The sequence below is a fragment of the Haplochromis burtoni genome, unplaced genomic scaffold (assembly GCF_018398535.1).
Source record: "Haplochromis burtoni strain Fernald_Lab_line unplaced genomic scaffold, NCSU_Asbu1 Contig_14, whole genome shotgun sequence".
In the NCBI taxonomy this organism is placed as follows: domain Eukaryota; kingdom Metazoa; phylum Chordata; class Actinopteri; order Cichliformes; family Cichlidae; genus Haplochromis; species Haplochromis burtoni.
In genome coordinates, this window is record NW_024582375.1 from 4,327,622 (window position 1) to 4,337,783 (window position 10,162).

Consider the following 10,162-nt stretch of genomic DNA (forward strand, 5'->3'; position numbering starts at 1 on the left):
AATCGTGACTAGTCGACTAATCGTGGCAGCCCTACTGTATATCACTAGATGATCTGTTAGAAAGCTCTCATGCACTGGTTTGTGACATGTTTCAGTTTCAGTCTATCATGTGGAGGATACTGAAGAACAATGGTGTGTATGGCAGGGCTGCAAGGAGAAAGCACTGTTCTCTGCAGAGAGCGCTTCCCATCTGCACATGCATGAGTCAGAAGACTGTTTGAACAGTGTTTCTTGGATAGATGAGATTAAAATAGACATTTTCATTTACGTGAGAAGGGTTATATATATGGAGCAAGAAAAAAAAATGCATCACACTATTAAAAATGTATCCCAATCAAGAAACATGGTGGCATTGGCATCTTTGGTTTTTTGCTGCATCTGAGCAAATATGGCTTGTCATCACTGATGAAGCAATGAAACTATTCAATTCTAAAATCATCAGGACATCTGTCAGTGATCTAAATGATAGGAAAAGGTATGATGATAGGAAACAACGACAGAAATAACTGAAAAGAGCCTGAAGTGAGCACTGAATATGAGGACACAGACCTCAGAGCTGAAGCTGTTCTGAGTACGACAATGGTCTAAAAGTCTTCAGTGCTAACCCAAAGGACGGTTCACCGGGCACCTTAAACATTTAGCTGCAGTCACTGCTGCACATGAGATCAACTCAGACACTAAAAGCAACATTTCAAATGCTTTTTCTCTTCACTGATATGCAATGGATCGTTTTCCTTAAAACTATTTTGTCTAATATTTTTAATGTATTTAATTTTTAAACCTCACTTTAGAAATTTATTAAAGTTTCAGGTCATGTTTATGCAGAAATCTGGAAAATAATAAAGGGTTCACATTTTCTTCCCATAGCTGTATGCCTATGTAGACTAAAACAATAGACTATATCTGGAATATCTGAGTTATAAAGTGCACCACTCTTAACAGGAAAAAAGGCCCTTACCAGTTACTTGATGAGCAATATGAAGGAAAAAAATACCCAGAAGTAATCAGCTGCTCTGTCCACTTAGCCCCTTCAAACCTGGACACAAAGAAGAAAACAATAAAATAAAGTAATTGTATGACTATCCTGTGGTACATAAAATTTTTATTTTAAAAAAAATCAAAGAGGGTGAAACTGAGAAAGGGAGATTTATCAGTGGGAAAGTCACAAATAAATATAAGTTTGACTATTTGACTTTTTCAGCTTTTTGACATTTCTCCCATTAAAGGCACATGTATGGTGAAGTAAACTGCAGCCATACCGAGTCCAGTGGTCATCAGACTTTCCAGCACACAGGGCTTCTATGTGACAAATTGCTCTGACTCATAACATGAGAAGTAAAACTGATGGTTTACAGAATAAAGACACAGAAAGTTAGAGGAAGGAGGAGAACGAAAAAAAGCTGAAGGCGACAGTCAATAATTCTATCTTAAAGAACCTTTCCTTCTTTCCTTCCTACTCCCTTTCCTCTGCCTGACCCTCCCCCCTTTGCTCCCCACATTCTTCTTACCCTCGCCCCTTCATACCAGAATTCTTACATCTATAAATATCAACAAGAGAGTCTATAGAACTACATACACACATACTGTAAACACACACACCAGTCTAAACCAATGAGCACAGTGGCGTATTGTGCCAGCAGAGCCAATACACACTTCCACGGCCATTACTCCCCATGGAAACAGGCAAGCGCGTTCGCACACACATGTGATGTTGACGTTGTACCCGCACAGTGGCTGCCTTAGACAATAAGCTATTTCAGGGCCAAATCGCTGACAAAAATCCATTTTTCCACCCCACTAAAAAAGATCAGGAATGAGGGAGGGAGAAAGAGCAGGATAGAGAGAAAAGCTGAAATCAAATAAACAGTGGCGTACATCTCTCTTAAGCTGGATTTATCTCTGTATTTTGTCATCATTCTAATTTATTCCCCAACCTGCTTACAATTACCGCCTTTTCAAAACTCATATTGCCGGCTTGTTGTTGTTCTAAGAGAGATTGCGTGGTAGCTGCAAATGAATGAGCGGGGGACTTGCATAAGGTGGAAAAGCTCCTAGTGTACTTTTGTAGATTATCCACTTGATACCGATTCATTTTCTCCCTCTCTTGTCACAGTTTTCTAAAGGAGGCGATGTAGGACAAACATGCAAATGCACACAAAACACACACACAAATGTACGCGTAGATACAAACGCACACAGTACTGTAGCGGAAGGGAGTGGGCTCATCATCTTTAGTTGTGATTACAACACTTGGCAAGCTCTCCCCTGCCTGTTTGCCTGCCTATTGCCTTACAAATGGATTAGTAAGCCCTGTTCCATTTGTGTGTGTAGCTTCTCTGAGATTTAGGCTGACTTACAAATAACACCAATCAGATTTGGGAGCAGCCATTGTGTCGTCTTTTCTGGGGGAATATTGAGCGATATGATTTTTGGGACAACACTGGAAAAACCTTAGGACTGTGTGTACTTGTGCGTGTACGCATGTGTTGAGAAGATTTTTACATGTCTCGTAACGAGAAAGTCTGCCTTCAACTTTTGGAGTCAGTCAGCAGTTAATCCCTGAGAGGACTGCTCACTCATCCCCACTTTGCCTGTAATATAAAGGACGACAACTCCAATCTGAGAAAGAGAGGAAAAGCAGGCAGGCTTTCCAATGTACACGATCTACAGAGCAGAACTGTTCAGTTCATTGTGAAAACGACTGACGAAAAAGACAGAAAAGCTTTCTGAGAGACAGACAACTGTTTCGGTCTCGTACATTGTTGGTGGATCCCAAATTTGAAGATAGAACAAATGTTCTACTAAAAGCTGCGTGTGCCCCGACATCTCAGTGTACATGATAAATGCACTGCATTTATATAGCACTTTTCTAGTCATACTGGCCACTCAAAGTACTTTACAAGCTGTGTAACTGCTTCTGTGTGTGAATGTGTGAGGTACTTTTCGAGAGGAAGGTTACAGCAGAAATAGTACGCAAGAAGCACCAAACAAAAGAACAGTCGATCAGCATGCATTTGGCCCCATTTCTATGGAGAGAAATTTGCCTCAAAAGTGTTACGAATGCGTACGATATGATTCACAAGCATAAACAAATGTAGTCATGCAACTTTTGAGGACTCACAAATGCGTGCTCCGATCCAGACACAAATATGAAGCATTGTGATCACATGGAAACTATTTTACAAATGCGTACATCCAAACCTGAATAAATGGTGATTATTTATGCACAGCGTAGTAAGTTCAGCTTCCCGAATTGGATCGTTTTCTCTTTCAGTGCATACAAATGTTTAAAAATACATTTAACATCCCTCTCGCTCACTTACAAAACCTTAAATGCACATGCACCAGTCGCCTGACACAAGTCCAGTCATTAAATTTCCTCCCTACTAAATATTCGACAGTCAACTGTTAGTGGCATTAAAACAAAGTGGAAGTGACTGGGAATTACAGCAACTCAGCCTCAAAGTGGTAGACTACAGAAAATCACAGAGCGGGGGTTTGTGGATGCTGAGGCAAATGGTGTGCAGAGGTCACCAGTTCTCTGCAGCCAATCGATACAGACCTCCAAACTTCACATGGCCTCAGATTAGCTCAAGAACGGTGCACAGAGAGCTTCATGGAATGGGTTTCCATGGCCGAGCAGCTGCATCCAAGCTCACTGCAGAGTGTCAGATGCAGTGGTGTAAAAGCCCACCAACACTGGACTGCAGACCAATGGAAATGTGTTCTCTGGAGTGACGAATCAGACTGCTCTGTCGTGCAATCCGATGGATGAGTCTGTGTTTGGCAGTCGCCGGGAGAACGGTATTTGTCTGACTTTGCCAAGTGTAAAGTTTGGTAGAGGGGGCATTATGGTGTGGGGTTGTTTTTCAGGAGTTGTGCTCGCCTCCTTAGTTCCAGTCAAAGGAACTCTTAATGCTTCAGCACACCAAGACATTTTGGACAATTTCATCATTCTAACTTTGTGAAAACAGTTTGAGGATAGCCACCTCCTGTGCCAACATTCCAAAATTCCCATGAACTCCTAAACCCTATGGAAAGTGTTCCCCAAGTGGCAATACTACTGTACTACCTCAAAACTTGAGGCAGGTAGTTGGAAAAGTAATAATCAAGTTTAGAGTTTCTGGTCATCTGTAAAGCAGCTTGCCCCAAAGTTAAATTCTTTCATTAGTTTAACTTATCAGTTTAACTTCATAATTGCCCAATTGTTTCTCTGATCTAACAGCATCTAATTTTTTTTTCATGAAGGGGAACAAAATATCTCACTAAAAAATTATGGATAAATCATTTTTAAACTGGATTGACTAAGACTCTTGCTGAGCTTAAGTTGAATTCACAAGCTGCGTAAGTATTTCTAAAATAACGCATTAAAGTTCTTACATATAAACCTGAAGTCACCAAAATACATAATGTGGAGTTTGGAGTCATACCACAAATGCAACAAATCTGTATCAGAAAATTGGCTGCATGGATATTGCCAAATCAGATTTTTATGCCATAGGGTCACGACTCAATAAATGCCTAAAATTTGGTGAGACTAATACATCTTAGAGAGCATACAACAGTTATTCTGGGTGTAACATGTGTTTCAGTAACCAGTATGATGGGAAAAACTAGACGAATCCCATCCACAACATTGATTACAAATGTAGTTACACTATGGGGAAGAACAAAACTTACTGAACTTGTAAATCTCAAAATTTATGGGAAGGGTGAAAGCTAATTACTGTGAAAAACAAAATTATAATAATACTTACTTATATAAAACTGGTTTGTAAATCATCAGTGACAATTATCTGAATGGTTATAAAAAATTTATATGGTTAATTAATATTGCAATAACATATGAAGCAGTGCTAAAGCTATAAGCAGGTGCAATATAATACATTAGACATGTATGATTTATAAAGTAATCAGATTTCTTACACAAACTATCTTGACTGGTGATCTTAACACACACAAAGAATTATAAGTGCCCCAACTTAGTGAAAACGTAGCTACAGTGGACACACATAAAAGACAAAAGCAAAAGCATCTGTTTTAAAATAAATATGAAACCTTTTTGTTTGATGATTTGCTAGAATATGCAGAATTTTCTGGTCTTTTTTTTTTTTTCCAATACAATAGCAGAATTGTTTTGGGGGGTTTTTTTGTGTGGAGGACTAAAAATTCTTTGTCTAACTCTTGGTGACTGAGCAGGATTAAAACAGTATTAGAAAAACATATTGACATATAATGTGTGTGCACAACAAACGCTGGCTCCTTGAAAATAAAACATTTTTTCATGGTTTATTATTTTCTAGGTGTGCTCAGCATTGAAGAGGTGATTCGGGTTAGTCGATCAGAGGTGAGAGACTCTTTTACCCAGGCACCAACTGCGTGTTTTTTTAAACCAAGCCCGATCACACATATGATTTTAGCCTGAGATCAGCACAAAGAGTTTGAAGTAGCTTGCTCCAGAGCAACTATCTGGTCACAAACTCTCCTCTACCATTTATAAACATTATAAAATGAGAGCACCAATTTTAGTGGAGGAGAACAAGGAGTGTTTGGTATATGGGAAAAGTGATTGTGTGCGAGTGTGTGTTTGTGTACACATATGTGTTTCTGCCAACCCAAGAGTACAGTTTGTGTGAATAAAGCTTTAAGCTGAGCCTCCATTAAGCCCCTTTCAACACAATGCCTTTCTCTCTGAGAAACTCTCTGATGGAAATCTGCTTTTGTTGCTGCAGTTCAATGTCCCTGCTATCTCCTGATGGAAGGAGAGAAAGGAAGGTCTGAATGGGCCTCTATAGTTTTATGTTCCAGACAGTTCACACACACACATGGCAAATAACACACAGTCCTTGCTCTTCTACAATGAAATCAATGCTCTCAGTTTTCATCTCTGCGCACAGCATCTCACAGTGCCAAAGGCTTCTTGTGATCAAACACCACATCATGTTCTGCAACTTCTGATACTGTTGCTAACACAGTGCTGCTTTTGTAGTTCAGTGTTGCTGTTCATTCACATTGTATTCAGCTGCAATAAAGGATGGATTTTTTGGGGGGGTCAAACAATACAAATCTTTTTTTTCTTGCTTACTGATTATTTTTTTCCGATGCCATTACCCCTATATTTGCCTTACCTTTACCCTCAACTAGTATTGATTATAGTTTATAGAGCTTCATTTAAAGTCATGTATTATTCACCTGCAGTCCTCTTGAACAAAGTTTTAAAAGCTTTTACCTCCAAAATTACATGATCATAGTAACAATTTGGCTTTTATTGTTTTAGAAGAACAATAACATTCTCATACTCATAACACAGATTGCCAAACAGTGTGAGCCAATCATGTGATGAGTCTTTTGGCAAAAGGGGACTCGACTTAACTGGTTATATTCCAGCTACATTCCTATATAATCCAGGTTTGTAAGCACCTGTTTCATTTTGCATTTAAGCTTCTGTCCTGCATCAATTATGTTATTATTTATGGAGGAATTTTGGAATTTCTGTTTCAATTCTATGAGGCTCTGGTTCGACTCTGAATGCAAGTAGTTAATGTGTCAGTACATGGCAACAGGTTTACAATTTTCACTGATTTATCACAAACAAATTACATGAAATTGCCATTTTGAGCACACTGACTGCATTTTATTGACGTCTTGATGCACTAAACTTGCTTTGAAGACTATAACTGACAGCAAGCAGTTGCCGTATTGGTCCCATTGCACATTGTCTCTAATATGACTGTTTTCTTAGTATGACTGTAGCATAAATAAGGCTGATCAAGACCACACACCAAAGCACAATAGTGACAAAGAATGTTCCTCAATTTAGCTGAATTGGGACTTTTAAAACAAACAAAATATATAAAAAGAAAAGTGAACCTATGTTAGGAAATACATGCGTGGTTTGAACAGGTGTGCTGAGCTGCTGGTGCAAAAGTTATCATGGGGTCAGGAGAGTCTTAGAATTGAGCCCGATTGTTGAGAAGGATAAGACTTTAAAAGAAGGAAAATGGACAAAGAAGACAGAGAAACACAAGCGCAGCTTTAAAGACGGGCTTTAGCAAACAGAGTGGGAAGATCACAGGGCTGTTAGTCGGCCATGTATCACTGAGACATTTAAAGTAAGCTTAAGAAAGAGAATCCTTTTAATGCAAAGATTAACACTCAGAGATAGCAGCCTATTGACTGCTACTGTGTTGGTTTACATTAGACGGTACAGGTAATGAATACAATGGCTGTTCAGTGTACATGCAAAACACTGATCAACTGGAACCATCTGCATGCAATCTACAAAGACACTGTCACACACAGTTAATAAACCTCAACCACACACACACACACACACACACACACACACACACACACACACACACAAAGATTAGTGCATACAGAGCCTCACAGAAGACAGCAACAGAGGCATGAGGAGTCTCGAAATGAAAATGAGTTAATGCACAAACACAGACAGTGACTTCCACAGATGGGTGACTCGAAGCATCTGACTGGGTGAAATGTGAGTGATCTGATTGAATTATAGACAGGATACAATGGAGACAGACCGCCAGGGTCCGGCCTGTAACCTCACATCACTATTGTGTCCGCCAGCATGCCATCAGGGTGAACACAGGACAACACTGAAGGAGAGAATGAGAAACCAAGCCTGACGACATTTTCTGGGGAAAAAAAAAAAAGGAATTTTTTTTTTGGTGAACTAAAAGAGTTTGGTTGCAGTTGGGGCAGAGGCAGCTTCCATTAAATATGGCATTGGGGAAACAATTTTCAAAGGAGACCTCCAGCCGGTCATAGCAGATGGCTGCCTAACCCTGATTCTGCAGGTTTCTTCTTGTTAAAAGGGAGTTTTTCCTTCTCACTGTCGCACTCGGGAAGGGGGTCATCTGACTGTTGGGGTTTTCTCTGTATTCTTGTAGTCATTACCTTAAAATATAAAAAATTTTAAGGTAACTGTTGTTGTGATTTGGGGCTATATAGATAAAAGTGAATTAAAAGGAACATGGGGAGTTTCTGTCATTTGCCATTTCTTTGAGCACTGCAACTTCAAACTGACTCACATCCTATTTGTGGTTACAAGCAAAACTCAGAAAACCACACCCAAAAACAGCTATTCAAGTCATCCTAGCCCTTAGTATTTTTATTAGCACTATTTTTGTGTATCATACCTTTAAAAACTCGTGGTGCATGCTCCAAACTCAACATTTGACACACCAGTCCAACTCTTCTTCTAGCCGTATAAAAGTCCTTGTAACTTCCTGGAGAATAACCCCAACCATACTTTTTTTCTTTTTACAAATACTTCAACCAGAATATGGTATAACATCTCTGAATGCCCACTTGCTCCTTACAGATTACTGCTAACTTTTAAATCAACCCAAGCCTGAAAATTCAATTTTTCATGGATATATGGATGCTAGACTTGAGTGGAACATGTGAGAATAGCTACACTGATCCCTTCATTGTAGTCAAAGGAGCTTGGAATGTTTTTAGCTCTTAATGGTGCCTCTGTGCTCAGTTAATTTATAGAGCGTGGAGAGCATCTAAACCCAGAAATGGCTAATCAAGTCGGACTTAACACACAGTTATGTATAGTTTGTGTATGAGCAACAGCAGTAGCAGCATCTGCTGGGGTCACAATGTTGAAGTCCAATCTTGTTTTATCAAATTAATACTGCCCTTCTCAGCATGCTTCCGTGAACACACACAAACACAGTTGCACAGTTGTGCACCTTCATCACTTAATCATGTTATGCATAGCATGCCGCAGTACAACACAGAGACAATACACACAGACTCCAAAACAGTATTACATTATTGAAGGGTAAAGGTTAAGGAGAGAAGACATCATTGCAGGGTCATCTTTTCAACATTTCTTTACAAAGTCTAATATAAACCGTTATAATAGCTTTATAAACTTATGTTGAAATTAAGTTAGTGTTCCATCATAAATATTTAAAAAAACCCAATGAACTATTCAAGCCTTCAACAGCAAACATCAACAGTACGTTACACTATTCCATCCTCAATTCAATATAGAAAACAACATTGCAACAGCTATTTCATTTATTCCTTCATTCATTTAAAATGGATTGTGGTTATAATTCGGCATTCTGTAAATGATAATGTTAACAATAACGAAAAGCACTTCATTATGTTCCACGGGCAAATTAATGCCCTGGAGAGCATTATATGAAATAAAGGCTGGTCTAATATTATACAGACAATGCACCACTGAGTCCAAAGATGTCATCCTGAACTACAACTTGCTGGAACAAATGTGCTTAGCAATTATGCATCAGTGACATCAGGGTATTGTATTGTTGTATGGACAAGGACGCGTCTCAGCACCTTGACCCTTTCTCAGAGCTGGCCAATAGCTATTCAGAGAAACGGTTTCTTTTGAAATACAACATCCCTACTTTTCTTTGCCAAGTCTAAATCAACCCAGGTAATTAGAATTCTATAAACAAGGAAGAATAAGGCCTTTCCTGTGCCGTCTTTGTGAGCCAGAATGGGTACAATGCATGACTGATGGATGTCAGGACACCAGATTCAGAGCTCTGAGACCTCTACAGAGCTACAAACAAACAGACAAACATTTTAGAGATGGAACGTCACAAACAAAAATCATAATGCCGTTATGTCCTGTTGTCTAGAACTCTCAAACAAATGCCTGATTATTCCTTTGCATCATGAAGTTCATCCAGTGAACTTCATGATGCACTTCAATTTTTTTTAGTTGTAATAAACAACCAGTGTCTGAAGCTTTGGCCATGGAAAGAACAGGGAAGGACACTTGTAGTTGCAGGGGTACTACTGGCAACTGTTGGCTGAAAAATTCTATAGATTTGTTGCTAAAGCTCAATGAAAAGTTGATAAAGTTGTTGCTAACAAAGTGAAGTCTGAAAATTACTGTTTTGAGAGGGAGAGATGGCAGACACCCAAGCTAAGATTTTATATTTACATACATTAAAAAAGGAGACTATTCAAATACCAAATTAAAAACAACAAAATACAGAGTAGATGTATTTGAATAGTTGGAGATGAACATAACTATGTTTTAAAATCAGTTCATGCAACATGAAAATACTAATTGAAGTTCCACATCTTTAATGCAATTACTAGATGTTAAGGTTAAGAACACACAAAGTTCTGGAAAACA

The 10,162-nt window shown here is 38.8% G+C and overlaps 1 protein-coding gene across 2 annotated transcripts in view; it reads right to left on the reverse strand.

The window, feature by feature from the left end:
- The window catches only part of sox5 (SRY-box transcription factor 5), a 279,804-nt gene that overhangs the window by 162,529 nt on the left and 107,113 nt on the right, over positions 1-10,162 (reverse strand). For both annotated transcript variants that reach the window (XM_042217984.1, XM_042217983.1), the window contains exon 2: positions 959-1,036. The gene's annotated coding sequence lies outside the window, so the exon portion shown is untranslated. The remainder of the gene's footprint in view (positions 1-958; positions 1,037-10,162) is intronic.